Source organism: Lepidochelys kempii, chromosome 11, assembly GCF_965140285.1.
Source record: "Lepidochelys kempii isolate rLepKem1 chromosome 11, rLepKem1.hap1, whole genome shotgun sequence".
Classification (NCBI taxonomy): domain Eukaryota; kingdom Metazoa; phylum Chordata; order Testudines; family Cheloniidae; genus Lepidochelys; species Lepidochelys kempii.
This window is the reverse complement of record NC_136390.1, coordinates 23,729,542-23,755,315: the sequence shown is the minus strand read 5'-3', so window position 1 is coordinate 23,755,315 and position 25,774 is coordinate 23,729,542. Positions and strand designations below refer to the sequence as shown.

Here is a 25,774-nt window from a genome sequence, read left to right as displayed (position 1 = left end):
TTTAGTGAGAAGACCATGTCTACTGCAATCCACTAAGCCCAAAGCTTTTAATATGCAGTGGTTGGTAGGATCGTATTTAAAGATGTTAATGATTTCACGGCAATAAAAGAGAGCACATTTCAAGTGTGTGTGCATGTATTATTTTTTACAATAATAAATATGAATGAAAAAAAATTGGATTCATACTATTATGATTAATGTGGAACTTTCTTGCTTGCCATATGCACAGAGAAATATGTCAACCACAGATACTTTGAGATGATTTGAGAAAATGTGCAGTCTTGAAGCACTTTTACAGGATTTATTTTTAATTTTGAAAAGCCTTTAACCCTATTAAGTCTTATCAACAGATTTTAAAAACAATAGATTAGTCACCAGTCAGTGCTAAATAAACTTACCTGTTTACTGTATTTGACAGCATTTTGGTCCATTACTAGAAATACAGCTTTGTGTGTGTATGTTTTTGTGAGAAAAGAGCAAGAACAAAAAGTACTATTTTATGTAAAGATGCCTTTCTGCAACAGATCCTCCATCTTTGAATGCCCATCCCTCCTTTTATTTTATTTATTTATACACTTTTCTGAGGTGCTCCTTTTGTAGCATCAAAATGCTTCAGAAACGTTAAAAGAACATAGTCAAATTGAAAATCACATTTCTATCTTAAAATGTTTTAACTAATATATTACAAGTAAAGCCAAAGATGATTACTAAAACTGATAGAAGTTGGCAACATTTTTAGGGGCAGCAGTAACTAATTAAATATAAATAATCTTGTTTTTCTATTTCTCTCTTCTTCTATCTGAGCTAGAGAAAAATCACTTATACTGTGGCAATCCAACCATCACGTTGTACATCTGTTATTCAGTGCTACTGAAAAACTTCTCCAAATCTCTAAGAAAGACATGCCTCTTAACCTGTAATATTGCGAGTGTGGAACAAATGACACAAATCAAAATTGATAGAGCAAGAAACTAGAGATGCTATGGAAATAATTTTGTAATTATGTATGATGATTTTTTGTGATTTAATAAAACTGTGCCACTGAAGTGGTGGCTCCTTAGTGCCAGGCTTGAGGTTTTTTTGTTTTTGTGGGCTTTTTTTTTCTTTTCCCATTACATATTTCCTATTCGTGGTTATGAAGCCTGAAACTAACAATGGCAAGAAGTTATTACACATCACTTATGAATGGCAGAATGTAGGATCAAGACAAAGGAAGATAGAGTGTGAGAGTGCTGTGGTGTGTGAGAATACATATGTCAACAGGATATATGATTCTGGCAAATTCAAAGAAGTTAAATTTTTTCCATGCCTCTTGTCTTGTCTTTAATGTGTCTAATGTGGCTCTTTATTTTAGATATTTATTGGACATGATTCACTATACTGTCTAGATATGTAATATATTTTCTTTTATATTGCTTAGGCCACACCTTACAAAATGTTTCAGTTACTTTCTTTGATATCTGACTGCTCAGTTTGTACTAGACGTGCTCTTTTTTATATTTACAGGTGCACCAAATATCTTTCTGGAAGACAATGAATATATGCATATAAAATATTTTATAATAAGTATGTGTACCTATGCTGAGGTTTTAGTACTTCCTCTGTTGTAGAAGTTTTTTTTCTGCAAACATTGTTTAGTAATTTTTCATATGCATTATAGAATTTATGAGCATATATTCTCTACAAAGACTTAAAAGGGTTTTTGTAATGACATTGAAAAGCAGCAAAAAGTGGGTACTGCAATAGTATTAATGAATGATGTACATTGGTTCCAGCTGTGACCATGTGATTAGACCTTCACTAGGCAACAATGGGTATTTTCCTGTTGCCTTTATTTGATTTCCAAGAATTTGTCATCTGTTATATAAACCCTTGCCAATATGCCCCATGTAAAACTGGTATTTTGTGTTTTTCTGAAGCATCAGCTGAATACCCACCCATATCCCTGCAGAAATATTGTTTCAATTGAATAGGGCACCTTAGTGCCTATGTCTGGTGCTGCATACCAAAATCATAAGTGCTTGTTGTAATTTAGGTTCTATTAAATATATCAGTCTATTTGTAGGATGCCTTGTTGCCTGGTAATGAGAGACATTATTTTCACTTTTACATTTCTATCTTAATATTTTATTACAGCAGTATAATGTGTTATAGAGGTGGACAAGCCTGCAGATTGAAATGTGGATAGTCCAGATTGTTCCTTTCCCTAGACCATATGGTATAGTTCTAAAAGCCTTTTGTACGCTGTCTGTTCAGTTAATTGTAAACTCAGTCTTTAACATACCTAAAAAAGAAAGAAAGGAAGGAAGAAAGAAAGAAAAGGAAATATAAGTGGACTAAAATAAATGGTCCATATATCGTTTGAGAACCCCAGCAAGGTTTGTTAAAAAGATGTAAACACACCAAACCCTCACATTGGCATCTTAGAAGGGTTTCACTGTTTGAATGTATTTTTCTGTGTGAACATGAGTTTTCATGTTCCTTGATCACATAACGTAGAACCACACGTGGTGGTGGTGGTGGTGGAGGAGGGGGAGAAATCTATTCTCTCCAAGTCAAATGACTGGGCAGGGGAGAGGTTTTAGGATATAATAAACTGGTAAAGTGGTATTCAGAATGGTACTTTTCCTCAGGCAGACAGCTCTGCCGGTAGGTGATGTACAGGAACAACTAAGATTTATGACAGATGGGTAGTAGGATTGCTAATACACCTACACAAGTTTTAGCTTCTGATGTTCCCAGTGCTCTTGATGCCTAAGAAGTTTGTGTTCACGTTTTGTTTTGATGTTGCCCAATGCATGGTCTTAGGAGAATGGAACAAAGCCCCACTCTGGATCTTCATGTGCTAAGATGAGAATAATGTATCCCAGTCCTCACAAAAAGTGTACTGTATAAGAAAACCATTGAATCCGTGGGCAATAGGATTTTAAATCTCATCCTCAGAAAGTCTGTGAAACAAAATGTCATATTCCATCATTACACTGATATGCTGTAAGTTTAGTTGTCCTTGAAAGTGGCCACAATAAACTTGTGAAATGAAAAACTGGGTCGGAAAAGTCATGCCTACTGCTTGATATGCTACTTACTGTATCCTTGGGGCTTCTGCGCTGCTATTAAATTACAAAAATTGGGAATTTGTTGGGTTAATATACACATTCAAATGTTCTAATATTACAAAATATGTTTTTAAATATTTTTCCTTATTTATAAAATAGGCTGTTAGGATCCAGGTGCATGTGCACTATTAAAACAGATTAAAAAATTACAACATAAACCAATATTACAACATTTCCTTACCCACCCAATTTATCAGGACCAACAATTTCTAACCTTCTCCACCCATCCCCTTGAAATCTTGAGAGAATAGGTAGGCCTCGCAGCAATTCTTAAGACCAGTAAGTTCATGCTTTGTTAGACCTAAATGGAAAGTGAGTTCTGGAGTCAAGGGCCCCTAATTGAAAATGCCCTCTGCCAGCCTCCCACATTTTAAATTAGGAGGATGTTAGTTTAGACATCTCATCTGAGGCAGGTTCTGTGGTAGGCAAGACACACACCATTTAGGGGTTTGTAGGTAATAATTAACACCTTTAATCATACCTAGAAATCAGACTAGAAGCCTATTACAGTAATTGAGCATGAGACTAATGTGCTACCTGTCAGAAGCCCCACTACACAAGTCTGCTGACCCATTCTGCACAGCCTGAAGTTTTGAAATGATCTTCAGATATAGCACCATGCAGAGCACGTTGCAATAACCCAGTTGGGAGGTGTTGGAGGCTAAAAAAATTGTAACTATAGTGAGGTCAGCTTCAGGAAGAAAATAACACAGCCTTCTCACCAATGCAGATGAAATAAAAGCACTTTTGATCATTTGTGGACATCCAGAAGCAGGCATAGATCCAACAAAATTCCCCCAAATTGCAAACCTGGGTAATAAATGGTGATATAGTTATGTCTTTTACTAAGATAGTGTACCCAGTTTAAATAATGTAAAGGCAACTAAAGGCAAAATGCTCACTGGTATAAGTTGAAGTAGCTCAGTTTTCCCCAGACTGGCAGCCCAAACTTTCAAATGAAAATAGCACCTGCAAGCATGAATAAACTGAGAAATAAAAGAAACAATTATTTTTGTGCCTTTTGAAACTTCACACTTCTGAGATGATCAAAGATGTACAGTTTTCTTGCTTTATAACACAAGGCATGGCCAAGCATCCTGGAATGGACGTTGCTCAGCCAAATGTAAATTTGGAATTACAGTATACTATGGCATGTCATGCATGCCAGTGAAATGAGAAGCATGTCGCTTACATACCATACTTTGGTTGTGGTATGAAGTTAGTGGGAGCCAAGTATGCATCTGTGGGTAGAATTTGGTTCTTATGGTCTGAGCAATTTACAGGCATTGAAACACAAGGAGCAGCACTTAATGATCTAAGAATCCAGCTACAGTTCTGAGAGGACGTTACTAAGCACTGAAAGAAAAAACAGTGACTGAACATTTGCTAGAACTTCCATATGCTGAGAATAGCCCTCAAAACCACTGAGTTACCTCTTACAGCTAATGTCTCATTCACGAAACTACCTGCTTCTTTACCATATAGCAAACAGTATTTGATTTAAGTTAACTTGTATACTTCACAATAGATAATGCAAACATGATGCACTAACTTATATCTATGATTAAAGAAAGACTTAATTTAGCCATTTGTGCTGATTCCAAAATTTGAGAAATATCAAAAATATCAGCGTTTCTTCAAAAAAAGTAGCTAATACTTTTTCGCAGCAGATTCTACTTGTTAAATCTAATTATACTTTTAATATTTGTTTCTTTAGTTTGAATGACATGCATGTCCATTCAGTCGGCACGTAATGCCAGCTTAATTTGTAAGGCGGTGAAATTTGATACTGTTATTTTAATGAGAAACAACCTTGTTTGATTTGTAAGAAATATATATATTCAAAATATTTCAGTTGGTTATGAGAGAAGAAAGTTGCACAGTAAATATCTCCACACAGAAAAAGATGTGAGCATTTTTTTAAAACTAGATAGAAAATTCATGCTTTTTGGCCCTTCAGCTAGTAGCAGATACATCCCAAAAATTATGTATTATTATGATAAAGCATAGTGCCATAAATGCAAACGGTGCTTCATGGGTAGGACACATTCCATGTCCAAATAGCTTATAGTATAAATAAGACAAACACAAAATTACATCAGGAGAAGAATGTGGGCATTACTGATGAGACCAAAGGAGGAAGAAATCTTGAATAGGTAGGTTTTAAGGTGGGATTTGAAGGAGAGGACAGATTAGCAGATAAGCACAGTAGAATTTTTCTGGGCAGAAGGGCATTGAAGGCATGAAACAAGGATTTGGAAAAGTAGACAAAGAAAACAGTTGATGGAGAGGATTAGGAAGAGCATAGGGAGTAGAGCTGGTTGAAAAATGTGATGAATTTTGGGGAATTTTCCCCCCTGAAAAATGTGTTCTTTCTGACAGAAATTTTTGAAATGTATGAGAGAGGAAGGCATGGGAAATGATAGCAGAGATGTAGTTGAGAACAAAATTGTTTAGTGCCTTATGGTATGTCTACACTACAGAGATTATAATGGCATAGCTATGTCTGCATAGCAATGTGTGAATAGCCCCCTTGTGTAGAGGCAACCTAACCTGACAGGAGTTTTTCTGTTGGTGTAGGTATTCCACCTCCCTGAATGACGTTAGCTATGCTGACAGAAGCACTCTTCTGTTGACATAGCAGCATTTGCCCTGGGGGGGTTGGTTGACATAACTATATGTGGCACACCCCTGACCATTGTAGCTATTCTGATATAAGTTTTCTGTGTAGACCAAGCCTTAGAGATGAAGATGAAGATTTTGAATTTGATGTAGTAAGAGATAGGAAGTGATCTGAAGGGAGCAGGAGAAAAGAGAGATGGCTTCAATAGAGGCGTTTGGACTGATCTGAGTAGCGGAGAGTTGAGACACAGTTAGACCAGGCAGGAGTCTACAGTAATTAAGGCAGGAGAGGACCAGTGAATAATCATGGGGTGTTGCTGCTGGAACAGTAAGGAAAAGGCAAATTGTGAAGCGGCAGTATTAAAAAGAGAAAAGCAGTAAGATTTAGGGAGAGATTGAACATGGAAGTGCAGGGGACGGGAGTCAAAGATCATACTGAGATTACAAGCTAGGCAAACAGGAAGGATAGGGAAGTTGTCAGTAGAGATAGAGAAAGAAGGTGGAGGCAAAACATTCAGGATAGAGAGGCAGATTTGGGAATCATCACATAGAGATGGTAGATGAAAGCATAGGGATAGATAAGGTCACTGGAAATAGTAAAGAGAAAACAAAATTTTCTGGAGTATTGAGGGTAAGGAGGCATTAAAAGACTAGGGAAAGATGCAATTACAGGATATGAGACAAACCAGGAGAGGTCAGAAACATGGAAGTCAAGGTGAGAAAGCAGAGAGCTCAGTCATACAAGAAATAACTCATACAGTTTAAAGTAGTACAGAGTTCTTTCTAGTTTAGCAGTATTCACCATCTCACCAGATTAGGAGTGGCATTAATATAAGCAGAATATAAATTTTCATTTTTTGTTACTCTAAAGTAGCCTTGCAAACAAACAAACAAAAAAGTCAAATTTTACCAGCCCAGGCACAATATCTGCTTGCCTGCACTTTTCTGTGAGGATTGATGTTAATGAAAATCTACCGATATCTTCCAAAAGTGAAGTGTTAATCTGAGGCAAATAGAATTTTCCAGGGCTAGTCTAAAGAGAGGATGTTTAATGTAATGGGTAGAGGCAGGGAACTGAGAATCACTACTGCATTCCATTCTTTGCTCTGCTGCTGACTTGCTGTTGGAATTTTGGGCAAATCACTTAACTTTTAATATCAGGTTTCTTATAGGGTAAATTAGAGAAAACAATACCTACCTATTTCACAGGGGCATTATGGAATTTAATATTTGTAAAGCGCTTTGGCATTCTTGGATGAAACTGGATAAATGCAAATCATTATTAATAAAGGGAAAATGTGAAGGAGAATATGCTATTTTATGTTAGAAAGCAATGGGGGGAAGTTAGTATTTTTGTTGTTCTTAGCACGTTTTGAAAAACATATCTGAAAGAATGCTGGGTTAGAAGTTATATAGTCATTAGGTTTGTTTACTGAATGCACGTTGCTTCTTATAATTATCTAGCAGTTTGGATATATAAAATGGCTATGATGCTTTGTTCTCAGAAAGTTTAGGTGCTCAATTTAATACTCAAAAGTTGGACAACTGATCAATATTCTTTACATAGCCTTTTCTATAAGAGGAATTCCCTCTTGTGTACCCATAAAAAAGTTATTTTCTTTCTGTAAAGCTTGTCTGTCAGGATCAAAGTAGTAATGTTAGGGGTGATGTGGGACAATAAGTCAACAAGAGGTAATAAAGTTCACCAAAGATATGTTGAATTTGTGTGTATATATATATACATATACACACACATACACACTGGCATATTGTAAATATAAGATCACATTTCAAATAATGTATCTAGCATCTACATAAATATAGGTTGACTATTTAAAATGTGATCTTATATTTACAATATGCCAGTGTTTTGGGTATAATAGACTCCTAATACAAGGATTTTTATTGCACACACATGGACATATGTTGGTTATTTTTTTTTAAATTAAGGGTTTTCTTTAGGTTTGTCATTAGTCAAGTGACTTTACTTTTATGGAATGTATTTGTTTTATTATCGGTATGCTAGATTACAAGACAATTTACATTACAAGGCAGATTTTGAAATTCTCTTGATTTACTCCTGCACTCACAGTTCTCTTTTAAAAAAAAGTATTGTTGTTTGTTTACAGCATTGAGGCCAAAGGACACAAAGAAGCCTGTTAGATGTTTGCAGCTTTATTCAATATAGCCCCTGCTTACAAGTACGAAAGAGCCACATCTACAATATGGACCAAAAGTACTGGAGGGTAGAAATGCTTTGGACGCCAAGCATTTAGGTTGCCTTTTCCAAAGGTGTTTTACGGAGTTAGGCTTCCAGTTCTCATTGAAATTTAGAGAATGCTGGGCATCTAACTCCCTTGTACCTCTGAAAATTTCAGCCTTAGCATTGTTTATAACCATTTTGAATGAAATTTTGATTGAAATGTCTTGTGTTTCATCCGTGGCTAGAGGAAAAGCTGAGACACATGTTTGAAGAAAATCAAATGAGTTAGTGAGTTAAAGCAAAATTAGTGTTTTTTCTTGTATCAAAACTTAATTTTTTTCCCCATTCATAACTCAAAACCAGTGTGGTCTAATAGCTAACTAGTAAATCTTCTTAAGTCTCAGTGAGAATAATTTTAAAAAATATGGACAGTCAAATTTCTTAAAGTAGGGAATGCTGTAAGGTCTCTCCATGGACACAAGTGTTGTGAGCCACCTGGCAAACTTTAGAAATGTTTCTGGCATGTCAACAGACATTATAGGTGTCATCAGGCACCTGGCAAATGTTATAAAGGTCAACAGCATGTCAGCTGTGTTTATAAATAAGCAAAACCACATGACTATGTCTGCATTTATCAGCTAAGAAATACACACCTTGGATGTGCTAATGTCCAATGCCTCAGCACTGGGAGCTGTGCATTTATTGGCTGTCAAGCACACACCCTGGAGTGCTTATAATGTGGTTTATGATGAACTTTTAAAAAAAAAACCATTGAAATATAAGACATTTTCCATTAGTGTGCTCAATCAAATGTTTCCATTAGAATTAAGAAAATAGTTACCCAGAGATTTACCAGAGGAAAAAAGGTATTTCAAATCAAGGCTCTCCAGTGTCTCTTTCTCTCACCCTTACACACTCAAAGCACCTGAGGAACGTGTCTGAGCCTTCTCCTTCCAGTTCAGTAGAAACAGCTGGGTTAGAATTGCTTTCATTTTAAACTCCACTTCTTTGCTGGAGGATACTGGAAGCAGAAGCAGCAGCCTGAACCAGCTCTCTTTGGCATTGTCTACACTAGAGAAATTTGGCATGCTGATCACAGTGTGTCCATCCTAGCATGTCTGTAATAACCTCATGTCCGCTAAAGAAAGTGCTCCCAACTATTCAGACACATTACAACCACTGTTTGGATCAGATTTACTCCAAACAAGGTGAACCACCTTATGATCCTTTGCTGTGCCAGTCTCTGCTGGTTCAACACAAGTGTGGAAGGGTGGTATAATAGCTCCAGCAGATCAAAGACTATCATCCTTCAGTGCATACCCTGGTCACTGCTTAGGTGACCTGCCTAGTTTTATATTCTGTATTCCACTGAATAGGGATCAAGTAGGTGGCTGGAAACCATTTATCTGTGCAAATAATCCTGAACACATTGGTAGCTAATTGCAGGCTATTTTCACAGTAGACATTTTATTATATCAATAGTATTCCTTACTGCTGCTTTGCCAGAAGAGGGATAGTGGCAGCCTGAGTAGCTATTGTTTTTAACTTTCAATGGGGCATTAACACAACATGGTATAGGCAGTGGGGACTCTGCTTAAAAGTGATGATATGTGACATGACACAGAGTGTTTTTGCCATTTTAGCTGGAGAAAGGTATAGCTATTACTGAGGGCAGGGGTGGATTAAAGATCTTCAGCCTTCTTCCTCCATCAACTTGAAGAGGAGGCGGAACCAAAGTAATTTTGAAAAAGTTACCATCTTCACCCTGTCCCTAGCCTAAGGTCTATTAAACCATTAAAAGGATTAGATTTAAATATGTTTCAATTAAATTAAATTGTTTTAATTAAATTATGATTGCATTTTTCCTTTGCAGTTTGTGTGATATTGTGTATGAGATTGGCAAGGAGGCCTTACAGTCCTAATATGTATTTGTTGTAGCATGTGAAATGGAAGCCCATTCAGCAAAAAATCTCAGCTTTCATCCATACCAATGATGGACATTGTAGGTGTCACAAGGCACCTGGAGAGCTTTATAAATGTTGCTGTTGTGCCAACATTGTTTTTGAGTACTTTTACTAAGGAGAAAAGGACTCTTGGCTGTTATATGTACTGCTGATAAACTGGCAAAGTTTCTCAGTGATTTAAGCCCTTTATTATACCACACCTTGTGCTTGTATATACCATTGCCGTGGAAAAAGTAACTTGGCTGTTATAAACCAAGCACTTTTAAATCTGTGTAATCCAGTCACTATAACACACCCAGTGTTTGTAAATGCCGGTGTCTATGATAATCTCAGAGCGATTTAAGCGCTGTCTGTGTGCTAGTGGTATTTCTAAGTAGCATGAGCTATTAACAGTTCTGGAGGCCTATTCATGCTGTTTGTAATAGCTGCAGTCGATCCTGGACTACCTTATGCATCTCAAGCTCCAGGGCTTGTCTCTCTCATCAATTAAGATCCACTCGGCTGCCATATTGCCTTTCAATCTCTGTTCCGGGTAAAGTCGGTCTTCGATCGTAACATGATGGTCCGGTTCTTGAAAGGTCTGGAGCAACTCTATCCCCAGGTCCGGGACCCAGTTCTTCCATGGGACCTGAATCTGGTGCTCATGCGACTCATGAGAGCTCCCTTGGCATCCTGTTTCCTTCTTCTTCTCTCCTGGAAGGTGTCATTCCTGGTGGTGATAATTTCTGGCCAAAGGGTTTCTGAGATTAGGGCACTTACCTTGGAGCCGCCCTGTACGGTGTTTTTCAAGGACAAGGTCAAGCTGCGGCCGCATCCAGCTTTCCTGCCCAAGGTGGTTTCTCAATTTCACATGAGCCAGGACACATTTTTGCCAATCTTCTTCCCAAAGCCTCTAAATCTGAGGAGGAACATAGGTTGCATTCCCTGGACGTCAGGAGGGCACTAGCCATCTACACTGAGAGGACCAAACCATTTTTCAAGTTGTTCATCGTGGTGGCAGATAGGATGAAAGGTCATCAAGTATCCACCCAGAGAATTTCATCTTAGATCACTGCCTGCATCTGATATTGCTATGATCAGGCAAAGGTGCCTCCACCAGTGATTGTAACCACCCAGTCAACTAGAGCACAAGCCTCGTAGTCGGCTTCCTGGTCATCCATTCACACATTCATGTCTCACTATGTGCTTACCCAGTAAGCCTGAGACAACGCCCGCTTCGGTGGAGCAGTATTACAAGCCACATGACTGTGAACTCCATGCCCACCTCCAGGAATACTGCTTGTGAGTCACCTAGAAGAGAACGACATGAGCAAGCACTCAAAGAAGAAAAAATTGTTACCTACCTTTTCATAACTGTTGTTCTTCGAAATGTGTTGCTCATGTCCATTCCATTACCTGCCCTCCTGCCATTCTGTCGGAATTTTCAGCAGCACCTGCTATACCGATGCATGAGTGCGGCATCCCAAAGGGTGCCACAGCCAATCCTACAGATACTGCTAAGGCAAAAGTCTCCGACAACTGTGCACATGGGCGTGCACGCACCTAAAATGGAAAGGACAGGAGTAACACCTCTTGAAGAACAACAGTTACGAAAAGGTAGGTAACCTTTTTTTCAAGCGTCAGATTGGTGGAAACTCTATCAGAACCTTGTCAATGCTTGCTGTTTTTCAGGCTCAGATTCTCTGCTGTGGCCAGTTTCTATTGGGTGCAGTAGAAAGAGAGCTGATTCCAGTTCACTGACTCTTTGGCTGGCTGTGCTGGGCAATGATTCCATCAGAGTGTTGCTCTAACTCCACCCAGCTGGTCATAATTCTCAAGGGAACATCTTCCATCTGTAGATAGCCAGAGATCACAACCTGGCCATGGTCCATAACTCCCTATCACCTTAAGATTGGGTGGGAGATGGCAGCATAGGAGCCAGCTAAACTGGCTTTATGCCTTTTAGGGATTCTCTACTGCCAGGGGAATCCCCAGTGGGAGAATTTAGCCCAGCAACCACTTCCCTTGTTCTGCTGAATTGGGCCAGAGAATCTGGCCCTATAGATTTTTAGATCTGTATTTTCACTGACCACTGAAAAATATCAACAAGAACCTAAAGTTGCTTTTCAAAATGTAAAGTTGGGTCTGCTGTACAAATTGTTTCAAAGTACTTTGTGTACTTTCACCCACAATAAGAAATTTACTTGCGAATATATTAGTATGTCAAAGCTAAGCTTCCTTATATAATTACGTTTTTTTCCTATGTTGCTGCTAGCTGCTGAAGCTTAAGTTCATCATCATGTTCCCATTATGCCTCTGGTGTTTAGGGCAGCGACGAAGCTCCTCCACTCCTTAGATTGTCAGTGTATAATCCTCATGTTTAGGATTTTTACTAGATGTCATAGGGCTGAGAATAAAATTCATCCTTTCTCTATTGCTGTTACAGATGTGGTTGAAATTATGTTTAAAGAAGACATAAACCTTGTCCTCATGTAGACAGTATTTCAAGTTACTAGATTCCATCTCTAACACTTCTCTGGCTAGTAGTCATTTAAGAGTTGCTAACCAAAGATCTCAGGCCCCCAAAAGGAAAATGAACAATTTCATTAACTTTGACTCCCAGACTTTGTGAAAAAAGGGCATCTTGAGTACAAAATATCAATATTACACGACAAGAGTGCAGATTCTGTAGATAAAGCTTACACTTTTACTTCTTAAGTAAGTAATTGCTGTAGCTGGTGTGTTCCAAGATCTTTCCTAAATAGAGATAAAATAGGAGAAAACAAGAAAACCTCTTTATGCAGATGAAATAAGTTCACCAGCCAAATCCATTGATAGAGATGAAACACCTGATAGCAGCCATTAAGGCTACTAGAGGTCTGTAAACTATACATTTAAATATTTCAAATGAAAAGTTAAAAGTAAAAAGAATAAAAAGCCTTTTTTCCCCCCCAAGCGCCATCTGCAAACATATCCAGACTAGGTATAGTTACCATTCCTTCACATAAACTGATCATAACTTCAGAACTGCTGGAAATCATAGACTGAAGACCCCATTTCTCATCAAGATCCTAATATATCCAAGGTATTTCAGAATGTCAGCCTATTATTACCAGACTGACTCCTTTTCTATAATAGGGAAGTAGATACTAATATGTCTCCTGTCAAGTTTAAAAATAGTGCTACATCTCCCATTACCACACCTATTAGTTTCCTTTCCACTCAGAGATATTCTAAATCAAGCATCTTTCATCCATTTAAACTTAATGTAAGCCATCAAGATAATAGGAATTAACAATATTGTAGAAGAAAGTTCTTGAAATCATGTCCAGTCTGCAAGAATTGCAGATATAATCCCAGTACTGTGTAAACCAACAATTAATCACGTACACTGTAGTAAAGGATCATTCTTTCCTGATATTTGAGTTTAATGGCAGTATTCCCTCTAATTTTCCCCATGCATGTGCAGAATGAATTTTCCCCATGCATGTGCAGCTGGAGGACTCCCTCCAGCTCTCTCTCCCTGCAGCAGCACCTGGGTGGGGTGGGGTGAGGTGCCTCTCCCCCAGCCGCAGCAAGTCTGGGGCTGGGGCACCTCTCCCCCGGCTGCGGCAGGTCCAGGGCTGGCTGAGAGGCATCTTTCCCCGCCGCAGCCCTGAGTGCTTGTGTGGCGCTTAATAGGCTGCTGCGTGGCCAAACAGCTTAGAGGGAACTTAGATGGTAAACAGTTCCTAAAGATTGTAATTCTCTTATTGGATATATTGTATGCTTCACTATGCACTTTGAAAAAGTTGTTATTATATGAAGGGTTTTATCAAGATACATTTGACCAATTTTCTAAGATATTGGATCTGTCGGTACTCAAATACTACACAGTATACCCACTTCCAATCCTTTTATGCTTTGGTTAATATACTCAGATATTTTGAGAGGGGAAGCAAGAGAAAATTTACTTGCAGAATTCCCATTTCCTTTCTTGAGCATGTTTCCTCCGTCACACTACTTGTCCTCTGGCGTCCTTACCTCGGAGGACCTTTTCCTTTTCTGACTTAGTGTCCAAAACGATTTGTTTCTAATTCAATGTAACAATGCTACGTATTCATCTGAAGTTATCAGAGTAGTATACAGACATTGATTAAGCCCTCCCACCATACCCCAGAAGGTAATTTAGTTAATGTAAGTAATTCATTTTTACAAATGCAGAAACCACATTCCCTTCTCTGATCACTGCTTATTGTGCAATGGGAGTCAGTTGGTCAATGAAATTTCTCTTGACTAAAGGGAAAGCGACCCATGTTTGCTTGGGGATCCATATTCCAAAGTGAGATGGCTGCCTCTTCACTGAAGTAACTGCTTTTGAATTAACTGAAAATGTGATATGTTTCTCTCCTTTGAAGAAAGAGATTCCCAACAATTATGATTTAGTAAGGTATAAGTTCCTTAAAGTTGTTGACTGAGAATTGCTAGTACCAGTATAGAATACAGTTGCTATTTTATGATTTAGGGCTTGTCTACGCTTAAAAGGCTGCAGCAGCGCAGCTGCACTGCTGTAGCGCTTCAGTGAAGACACTACCTACGCTGATGGGAGAGCTTCACCTCCTGAGAGGATTTTCCACACCCCAGAGCAAAGTAGTTAGACTGACATAAGTTGCCAGTGTAGACCAAGCCTTAGCTTTTAAGTAGAAAAATGTTCTGATTCAATTCTATTTGCTACTGGAAAGAAAAGAACAGTAACATTTTGGATGTTAAACATTTTTTGTTTTCCCATAACTCAAAAACAGAGTTAATTTATAATGTGAAATTATGCAGGCAATTAGTGCCTTCTTATATTACAAAAAAATAAAACAGCTGAAATATTGAGGTTTAAAGTGCATCTATTGTCCACATGCATTAACAACTTTTTCACAAGGATTTATAGCATGATTGCTGGACTTGCATGCACCGTATAATGCACAGGTTTTACAACATGTTACTTTTAAAATGTGTCAACTCCAAAAGGAGCCTGTAATGGGGTATATTCTCCCCCTAGAACTCTCCTTGTATCTAGCCAATTCCCCTCCTCTCTAGGGAGTGACTGCAGAGTTTCTCCCTGCAACTCTCTCCTATCACCAGCTTCCTCTCTTTATAAGGCTAGCCCAGCTCCTTCCCCAGGTGGGCTTCATCAGCCATTAGGCCTTATCAGTCCCTGGTTCTCTTCCAGATGTATCCTATAATTGGCCTGTTTTACCCGTTCAGGACCCAGGGGGTGGACATCCCATCACAGAGCTATTGTGATCTGTTATCTCAGGGGTCTGTAGATTAATTGTCACTGGGACATTTTTACGCCATAACTTTGGGCTTGTCTTCATGGAGCAGCATTTCTTTTAAAATTCTATTGTGTCCTTAATTTGTGTCATCTTTAGGGGTTGCTAGGGCTCAGTTCGCAATCTCATGTATCATTTACAAGCCTGCCCAAAATCTTGCACATGAGCACATAGAAGTGATCTAAGAGTTCTGTGTCTGAGAATTTATGTGAATTGTGAGACGATAGCTAATTCTGAATGTGCGGACTTTTGTGAGTTTAAGCCTTTAATGATTTTAATATGGCTTTTTGCACTTTATAGGCACCCATACCCATCTATGTGCACACATGCACAAAATAGGCCTGATGACAACATATTCTAGCCCCTTTGAGCTGTTGAGGCAATGCAGAGGGACCACAAACCAGCTGGATCTAGCTGAGAATTTCCTTTATTCCTAGAGCCAGCGAGGCCAACCAGGAAAGTAAGTGACACTAATGTATAGTTGGCCCAGGTATAAATCCACTCTTAGAAACAGGAAGCCATGTTTGGCTCCCTGATGGGCCCACCCCTCCACTGTGCAGAATCTGGTCCAGAATTGTGCCTCTGTGCGTATATGTAAACACATATATAGATAGATGTGATACATAATCAAATGTGTGTGTGACAGGGACATGTCTGAAATTATGAATTAAAAATGCTAACTTGATAGATGCTAAATTGTTGCACCAGTTTAAGGGAAAGGGATATTGATTTTTGTCTCACAGCCTTTTCAGGCTTGTGAATTGAACAGGCAACTAACTGGACCGGATAACTTCCTTTCTTGGGAGAAAAGCTGTAGATGCCTACAGCCGAATGGAAGGGACAGACAGTGTGGTCTAGAAACAATTTAAAATAGTTTTAGTTCTCCAATATGAACTAACCGAATAGGCGTATTGGAAAAGGTTTCAGGCTGCTCAAAATACTTAGAGGATGACTTACATGGAGGTGGGTAACTAAGCTGGGCAATAATCTTCGCAAATGGTTCAGATGTTTGGGGATCACTACCCTAGATTAGTTGTATGAACTGTTTGGATTGGAGTAGGTTTATGATTTATGCTCACGTGATCCAAAAATGTGGCTAGTTGAGAAGAAGCAGAGGGACCTTTGTTTCACAGGCCAGCTGGCTGGTGAGTATGTAGATAGCAGGTCTTTGTTAGAAGCCCAAGGGAGAATGACTCATTCATGAGACTTAGGACAGGGGATGCATGGATGCTCCCCAGAAATGGGAAGTGAGAAAACCCAAGCTGGAAGGAGCGGCAGCCCCAAACTAACCCTCAAAAATAAATCCCAGGGATCTGAGTAGTTTTACCTGTTAGGGAACACGGCACAAGAGCACTCAGTGACAATATATCGTGGTAGGCTAGCATAGTGTCCAGGATGTTGCCTCATCAGCACAGCCTGTGAACAGGGCGATTTCAGACCTAAAGGGGGTGACCACAAGGCATTTTGTCCTAGTAGCAGTGGCCAGGAAAAAGTCCAGGGTTGGAGGGATACAGGTGCTTAGGTGACTCTAGCTCAGACCTATGGGGTGAGTCCAGATAAGATTTTTCTCAGTAAGCACAAAACACTGCAGAGGTTAGGGGGTCTTCCACTTAATGTATCTGTAGTTAACACATATATATATATATATATATAAAGTAGGATGGAGGCACCCAAGGACGTTGGGTTGATGTTGAGCTATATGAATATCTACGCAGGGAGGTACTGCTTGTGACTGATTTGGACTCTTGGTCGTATAGAACTTGCAGTACTTTGGTTCGTACAAGGAGCAAGAGCCAGAGAGCTTTGTAGAGCCATGACACAGGAGTGCTGTGAGAATCTGTGCCCTGGGTCAGAGCTGAGTGTTGCTGGAGATGAGATCCTAGTTGAGACTAGGAAAACTAAGGATAATGGGGAGGAGCAGGCTATACTTCCTGTCCCAGCAGCTAAGTACCTGCTTCATAGTTTAGGGTGCCTTAATGCTATGCTGCTATGGCTCATGGCTCTGACACCAGTAGCCAGCCTAGAAGCATAAGGCCTCACCCTGGTTTCTCCCAGCCCAGTTACTCCATGCAGGATGACCTCAACAAACCCTTCTGATGCCAAGTCCCCACAAATCCATCTTCCCATCTTCTTAACTACCAGATACTCAGACTTTTCCCCGTGGTTCATCACCCTCAAAGGAATGAAACCTACCCCTGATTATCAGTTCACTTTGGTAAACACAGATTGTACAACAGAGACCTGCTTGGGGTTAAAATAAATAAAACGTTTATTTAATAGAAAAATCATAGATTCAAAGATGAAATAGTAAGGAAAAGCAACATAAGTTACACAGAAAATACACATAAAGATGCCATCTCAAGCTGTACACCTCTATTGGCTAAATTCCCTTTTCTAATGTGAATTACCTATTGCTTCTGAGCAATTTCCCAGCATGCCCTCACCCTAGAGGGTATTCAATGTTTCACAGACAGCACCCTGATTAGATGCTGGCTAGGGTTGCCAATTTTAGTTGGCCGTATTCCTGGACGTAATCTTCACGTGACATAATCTTTAATTAAAGATTAATCTTTAATTCCTGGAGACTCCAGGACAATCTTGGAGGGCTGGCAAACTATGCTGGCCCTCCATTTCTGCATAGAAACCTCAAACTCAAGCATGTTTTTAAAAGTTTCTCTCTCTCTATCTCTCTCTCTTTCCCCCGTCCCTTTCTCCTGGCTTGATGACTCATGGTTATACAGAGTTGGGGAAACTCCCTTCTTTCTCAATTTTCCAAGACTGGGGTTTTCTTTTCATTTTCAGTGTTTGTCCATTAACTTTAATGGTCCACAATTGGGTCTTCCTGGCTGTACAGTGGATGAGTACTTGAAGTTGGTTTCATGTAAACAACTAGCCTGGGAAGTGCCCCTGCCCTGCTTGATTGCTTCACACTGTGTGGTATGAAGTGATGCTGTGAAGTGTGTAGTTGAATCACAGTTACAGTTATGACATATCTATTCATAACCATAACCTGTATGCATATCACCTAATGACTAGAACATTATGTGCTTTCAGAAAAGACCTTACTGGACTTATATTTATACACAATAACTTTGTATACAACCAGTTAATTGGATTGCTTATTCTTTGGGGTTCAGACCCCCTGTTCTCCCCTTAGGGTATCTGGACCCTAATTGTCACACCCCTACTTAGAGAAGCTGAGGGCTGCTTGACCAACCCCAGCTCTGCAAACACTCTGCCTGAGGAATGCAGGCAGAGATACCTGAGGGATAATAGACTCCTTTATAGGGAATCTCAGGGGAGATTGAGAGTTGAGATGTTAGGAGATGGTGGTGCCCCAAAACCTTAAGCTGTTAAACTTGACACATATCATCTGGGGATGCAGTGCACAAAACACAGACTGTTGCAGAATTCTTACTGGCCTGGAGTCTTTGAGGCAATTAAAAATTATTGCAAAACATATGATACCTGCTAGAGGGTGGGAAAAGCCTGAGATAAGTGTAAAACAGCCACAGTGCCGCTGCTTATAATAGAACCTTTTAGGGTGTGGCCATGAATATTGTGGGGCCCCCTAGCAAAGTGACCTGGAAAGGAAAGAAATAGACTTTGGTCATGGGAGACTGTGCTACATGCTGACCCAAGGCTGTAGCTCTGTCCTCGAGTGAGGCAGACATGGTTGCTGATGTTCTGTCAACAATTTGCCCAGCAATGTCATCATTGGACCAATGAACCGGTTTTATGTCTGCCCTTCACCAGGGCTTATGGGAGAAATACAAGATCAGACACTTCTAGGCCTCTGTGCAACCCTCAAAGCAACAGGAGGGGTTTACTGAGACACTTAAAATGATGCTGAAAACCTCTGCAGATCAGCATTCACATGATTGGGATAAATGTTTACTTTATCTATTTTTTGCTTATAGAGAAGTTGCCCAAGAATCCACAGGGTTTTCTCCTTTTGAACTACTCTTTGGAAGGATGGTGCGAGGATCCTTGGACCTAATAAGGGCTGAATGAGAGAGCAGTGCTTCTCGTGAGGGGGAATTGGTGGTGGAGTATATGTTGGCTTATAAGGACAGGCTTGCAGATGTCATGTCTGGGAGAACATAGCTAAAGCCCAGGAGAGACAGGCCTGGTGTGACTGCATCACACGTGCCAGATAATAAGGAATGAGGGACAAAGTTGTGGTGTTGATTGTGGATAAACTCCAGATTGCCAGGAAAGGGCCCTTTAAAATAATCAAGCAGCTCAGTTAGATAATGTTGAGGCATCTAGTCCTTCCCATCAGCACAGAGTATATCGTATGAAAATGAAGAAACCATATTTCAATATGGAGAATCTGGTCCTAGCAGTAGGTGGGCAATAGGAGGAGGGGGAGTTAGAGGATCCCCTAGTAAATCTGATGACAGAAACAGGGTCCAGTACTTCCCTGGACTCCATGCACCTTTACAAACACCTGAGCCTTATACAACCAGTGCAGGTGAAAGGTCTGAAGGCTTACAAACAAGTGTATGAAAGTCTGGACATACGACTCTTGCTGCCCACAGTGGGGGAGACAGAGTCCAATTAGCAGCTTTCCTTTCAGGGGGAAAGTAACTCGAAACCTGGAAAAGGAGGTCAAAGGCATGCTGGAATTGGGAGAAATTCAACCTTCTTACCATCTGTGGACATCACCCATTGAGCTGGTACCCAGGAAGGATGAGACTACCAGATTCTGTGTGGATTATGCAAATCTTAAGGCCCTCAGAGTTTCTGATGCGTACCTATGACAGATGAGATCCTAGATAACCACAATTGACATCACTATGGGTTATTGATAGGTACCTTTAGACCCTGATACCAGACTTAAATCTGCATTTACCACCCCTACGTGGCTCTCAGTTCCCTGTTTTACCTTTTGGCCTTGAAGAGGCCCCTGCTACTTGTCAGCATCTGGTACATCAGTTACTGGTTGAGTCTGTGGAATTTGCCCTGGAGTATCTAGATTCTGTTTGTATCTTTAGTGAGACTTGGGAGGGTGCTGCACCACATTCAGACTGCAGAACTGACTGTAAAGGAGAAGTATAAAGTGGGCATAGTAAAAATGGTCTTTCTGAGCCACAGAGTGAGAAGCGCTTGCATTGAGCCAGAGCCTTCAAAGGTAGAGGCTATTAAGAATTGGCCTGCTGTCAAGACCAGGAAACAGACACAGTGCTTTATTGGGATGACGGGGTATTACAGGAGATTTGCCCTTCACTTTTGCTTCTTGACTTCTCCTGTCACCACACTGTATAAAAAGAGTAAACCTGAAAAAGTGGATTGAATTGAAGTGTCAAAGGGTCTCTAGTAAACTGAAATGAGCCCTACATAAAGACTCAGTTCTGGAAAACCCAGACTTTGACAAACCTTTTGTGTTTTTCACAGATGCCACTACTACTGGGCTAGATGCTGTGCTTATACAAACTAATTCAAAGGGGGGAAAGCATCTGATTGTGTATTTAAGCAAAAAATTGTTCCACTGAGAAAGAAACTACGTAGCTATTGAAAGGAGTGTCTCACCACTGCATGGACACTTAAAAAACTACTGCCATATCTGTTTAGGTGAACCAAATGCCTCTCATCTGGTTCCATCAAATAAAAGGGTCTAATGCCAAATTACTAAGCTGGAGTCTGGAGGTCCAACATTATGACATGGAGGTGATTCATGTTAAGAGGAACGCACTTGGTAGGGCATGATAGCAGATGCTCTATCTTTGAGGGAGGTATGAAAATGTCCCTAGGGCATTAGGTAGATACCTGTGTTCTGTTCATCTCTGATGGAGGGCAGGGGGCGAGAGAAGTGACAGAGTGGGATATATCTGTATCAAATTATGAATTCTATTTTGTTTTATGTGTTGAACACATCTAAATTTGCTTTAAGGCAAATTTCATTCTGATTTCATTCCAGACAGTGGCCCAGCCCAGGAAAGTGCTTGACACCTTCTTGAAGGACTGTCACTGAGGCCATGTCTATACTACCACTTATCTCGGCAAAACTTATGTCACTCAGGGGTGTGAAAAAACAACTGCCAAAGCAACACAAGTTTTGCCGATATAAGTGGCAGTGTGCACAGTGCCATGTTGGCAGGAGAGCTTCTCCTGTCGACATAGCTACCACCACTGGTTAGGGTGTTTTAATTATGTCGACGGAGAGTTCTCTCCCCTTGGCAATCAGCGGCTACACAAGATCTTACTGTGGCACAGCTGCATTGGTACAGCTGTGGTCTTTAGTGTAGACATAGTCTGAGAAGCCATCGAGACTGTAGTCTAGGGACATTGACTTTGATTGTCTCTCAGGTACTTGTCCATTCCCATGGAACAATGTTTGTTCTACACTGGGGCCCACAGATGGGGCAGGCATGATTGGGGAAGGGTCCTGGAGCGTTCCAGTGGAGCACATGGTGAGAAGACAGAGATTCTGTTTGAATGAGGCACTGATCTGTGTACAGGAGCTGACCTTTGCCACATGTAAGGAGGATTTACAGGAGAAAAAGGGCAGGAGGGTCACTGATCAGCCTGAAGCGCTCAGGAACCCCAGACTCTCTGAAGTGGTGAGATCAGACTAAGGGAGGGTGTGTGTCAGGACTTTTGTTTTCAAAGATGTGTAACTCTCATGCTTTTAAATGTAAAGTCATTGTGGTTAAGAAATTCCTTGCATTCCTGCCATGTTGTTCCCCAAGGAATTAAAGTAGAACCCTGTGGAGCCTACAGACTAGGGTTGAGCTCTCGGGGAGCATGTGTAAGTGAATGGGGGATGGCTCGAGAGGTCTCAAAAACTGATTTCAGGGTCCAGAGTGGCTGAGTTGTGGTTCCCTATGTCCTAAGGCAGTGGTTTTCAACCTGTGGTCTGCGTATCCCTGGTGGTCCACAGACTATGTTGAAGATTTCATAAGGGATCCACACCTCCATTCAAAATGTTTTAGGGGTCCGCAAATGCAAAAAAGGTTGAAAACCGCCATCCTAAGGAATAGTGTCAGACAAGAGATGTGAGTCTGGGAATGTGCCCTAAGGACTTAGAGATAGAAACAGGTTTCAGAGTAACAGCCGTGTTAGTCTGTATTCACAAAAAGAAAAGGAGTACTTGTGGCACCTTAGAGACTAACCAATTTATTAGAGCATAAGCTTTCGTGAGCTACAGCTCACTTCCTCAGATGCATTCCACAATATGCATCTGAGGAAGTGAGCTGTAGCTCACGAAAGCTTATGCTCTAATAAATTGGTTAGTCTCTAAGGTGCCACAAGTACTCCTTTTCTTTTTGAGATAGAAACAGTGACTAGACTCTGCCCATTCCCAGTTTCCTGGGAAGTGTGTAGGACCCAGTGAGTGAACCCAGCTGCAACCGACTGCAGTCTGTACAGCGGATACTGGGCTAGGTTTGTATGAAACAGTGTTTGTATGAAAACATGAGTGAGAATACATAAAGAGTAGAATTCCCCAAGGTGTGGTGGCCTGCTCAAGGTCTTTCACACCACCTAAACTTCACAATAGGGCTGTCAACAAAACCAACAATACCCCCTATGTGCTGTGCAAGGAGACTCCACACTGGTCCCAATAGGCTGTCTTTAAAGTTGTTTGACTGGGTCACGGAATCCACAACTAGATGCAGTCAGTGGCTCAGAAGCCCCACATGAGGCATAGACTGGCTCTGGCTCTTATTCCAGCCTGGCTGAAGATGGATGAATTCAATCTTGTGTAAACCCTATGTAGTGTTCTGGGAAAGGCCGAATACGGTAGTTAGGCTTTGAGTGGAGAACAGTAATTTTTCATCCAAAGCAAGTGAACATATACAATGAGAAATATTTATTATAAACATAATACTGAACTGTTGTACATTACTTTGTAAATCTGTTGAGTTTCTCATATTTTATTTTCAGGTCTAATCTCTTTTTTTATATTGCTATAGTAGTTTAGGAAGAAAGAAAGAAAAAGAAAGAAAGAAAGAAGCAACCAAACATTTGTTAGAAACTAATTCCCATATTGTGCTTACTGCAAGTTGAATTATTGTATTGACTGGTATTTTGCAGTTTTTTAAGCACTAAGAAACAAATGGGAGTTTTATACTGTAAAAGTATATACTGCTTCCATAATTGTAGTTTTCCTGGACCTTTGTTGTCCATTGGATCCTCAAATGGTATCTGGAGTCAAAAATGCCTTTTAATATCTTCAGGTGGTCAGGAGGCCAGCCTGACCATAGTGACATGTGCAGGTTGACTGCTCCAGTACACTCCAAGGGAGTCGATAGATATGCCGAGATGGTACAACATGTGACAGCCATCGTTTAACTAACACAGAGCCACAAGAATACATTAGCACTGTTTACTGCACATTGTACTGGTTTCCTGTCAAATATGAGAGCCAATTTAAGGGTCTGATCTTGATCTTAAAGGTATTTAATTGTCTTGGCAATGGTTACTTCACAATCACTTCATCCCATGACCATGACCTGCCATGACAACAGGGAATTCATACTGACTGTGTACCATGGGTTTGGGCCTTCTTAGCAGGTGCCTCACATCTAAAGAATGCTCTTGCACAAGAAGTTAGATAGACTTATATAGACTTTCCAACTTAGTCAGGAATGCAAGACTCATATTTTAAATTAATTTGACCACAAACACTTCCCTGAAGGTAGCAAATACTATTTTAAAATAAAACCTTAAAATAAAGAGTTTTAATTTAAAACCTACTTTGAAATATTTCAGTGGGACCAGTGATGAGCTGCCAAAATCTTAACAACGGGTTCCGTCCTCACCCCACGAGGGGGTCATTGCCCACCCCCGCCTCCCTGGACTCTTGCCCCATCCAACCCCCCTGCGTTCCTTGACGCCCCCCCCCCCAGCCCCACCCACTCCCCTCCCCTGTCCCCTGACTGCCCCCAGAACCGGGCAGGAGGGTCTCGTGGGCCACCGTAGTGGGTGCCCACCGCACCCCTAAGAGCCAGAGGCACTTGCCAGGGGGCGAGGTGGGGAGTCCCGGAGCTGCTTACCTGGGACAGCTCCCAGGAAGCATCCGGCAGGTCCCTCTGGCTCCTAGGGGTGGGGGAGCGTAGCTGGGGGGGAGCAGGGGGAGTGGCCGCTACCCCACTGATTACATCAAAAGTGGGGCCTTAGGCGCCAACTCCCTGGGTGCTCCAGGGCTGGAGCACCCACGGGGAGAATTTGGTGGGTGCAGAGCACCCATCGGCAACTCCCTGCCCCATGGCTGGCCCCAGCTCACCTCACCTCTGCTTCGCCTTCTCCCCTGAACGTGCCACCGTGCTCTGCTTCTCCACCCCCTCCTCCGGCTTCCCGCAAATCAGCTGTTCGGCGGGAAGCTGGGGAGGGCTGAGAAGCAGGTGGCAGCTTCCTGCTCAGGTTGAGGGTGGCAGAGGTGAGCTGGGGCGGGAAGCGGTTCCCCTGCGCCCCCCCACCCCCAGGTTACCTGCTGCAGCGCGGGTGGCCCTCCTCGTGCCCCCCCGCCCCAGCTCACCTCCGCCTCCCTGGGCGTGGGGTGGAGAAGAAGAGCAGGGCGGTGCGTTCAGGGGAGGAGGCGGAGCAGAGGTGAGCTGGGGCCAGGGGCGGGGTGGAGAGCTGCCGGTGGGTGCTTTGCGCCCACCAAATTTTCCTCTTGGGTGCTCCAGCCCCAGAGCACCCATGGAGTCGGCGCGTAAGGTGCCACTTTTGGCCGGTTAAACAACCGGTTCTAAAAGGGCTTCTAAATTTAACAACTAGTTCTAGCAAAACAGTGGGAACTGGCTCCAGCTCACCACTGAGTGGGACTACTTGTAGTCTTTTAAGTCTGTAGAGATTCTTCAGTCAGTAATGTTTCAACTGTAAGTGCGTGTGCAACCTTGACATTAGAATGAAAGTGGTTCAGAGACTTGAGGCCATACATTTACAGGCATAAGAGTAAGACACATAAAAGTCTGATTTATAGAAAGAGAGTTAAGTGATTACAAATTAACTACAGATTTTAAAGTTTATTTATGGAGAACGATACTTTCTAATATTTATTTTAAATAGTTCAGACTATTACACAATGTATTTTAAAATATTCCATCAAAGAACAACTTAATGGTCTTTTAAACAAAGCTTGAATTAACTGTATTGCAAGTGAATCTTCAAATAAATAAGATTTTGATGTAGAGTTGATGGGTGAAATCCTGGCCCTATTGAAGTTAATGGGATTCTCAGTAGGGCCAGGATTTCACCACAGGCCCTCTATTTTCACTGTGCTGGGAAGCAGCAGTCAATATATGAAGAAAACAGAGCTTACATATACATCTGGGTCAGGTAGAGAACATTTTCAGGATATTGATGAAATAAAGGTATGGGATCCAATATACGCTATTTTAGCATATACATTTTTTTCCACATACTGGTACCCTTAACACAGGTGTTTGCAAGTGCATTCTAGGAACAAATAAAATAACAAATCATATCAACAGAAGGCCATGTGATGCATAATTCTGTCTGATTGTGTGAACCAGAATGTATTGTTCAGTGAAAAGGCCAGGCAATTGGCCTTCACCCTGGATGAGGCACAGCCTGTCTTTGGCATTATATTCTTGTTTTCAGACCATATGGGTAAGC

General features: G+C 41.0%; 1 protein-coding gene across 7 annotated transcripts in view; it reads left to right on the top strand.

Annotated features, from left to right (window-relative positions):
* Positions 1-25,774, top strand: part of QTMAN (queuosine-tRNA mannosyltransferase) — a 290,528-nt gene that overhangs the window by 52,083 nt on the left and 212,671 nt on the right. For 2 of the 7 annotated variants that reach the window (XM_073305406.1, XM_073305404.1), the window contains one exon: positions 15,488-15,647. The exons of the other annotated variants lie outside the window; for them this stretch is intronic. The gene's annotated coding sequence lies outside the window, so the exon portion shown is untranslated. The remainder of the gene's footprint in view (positions 1-15,487; positions 15,648-25,774) is intronic. 7 annotated transcript variants of the gene reach the window in all.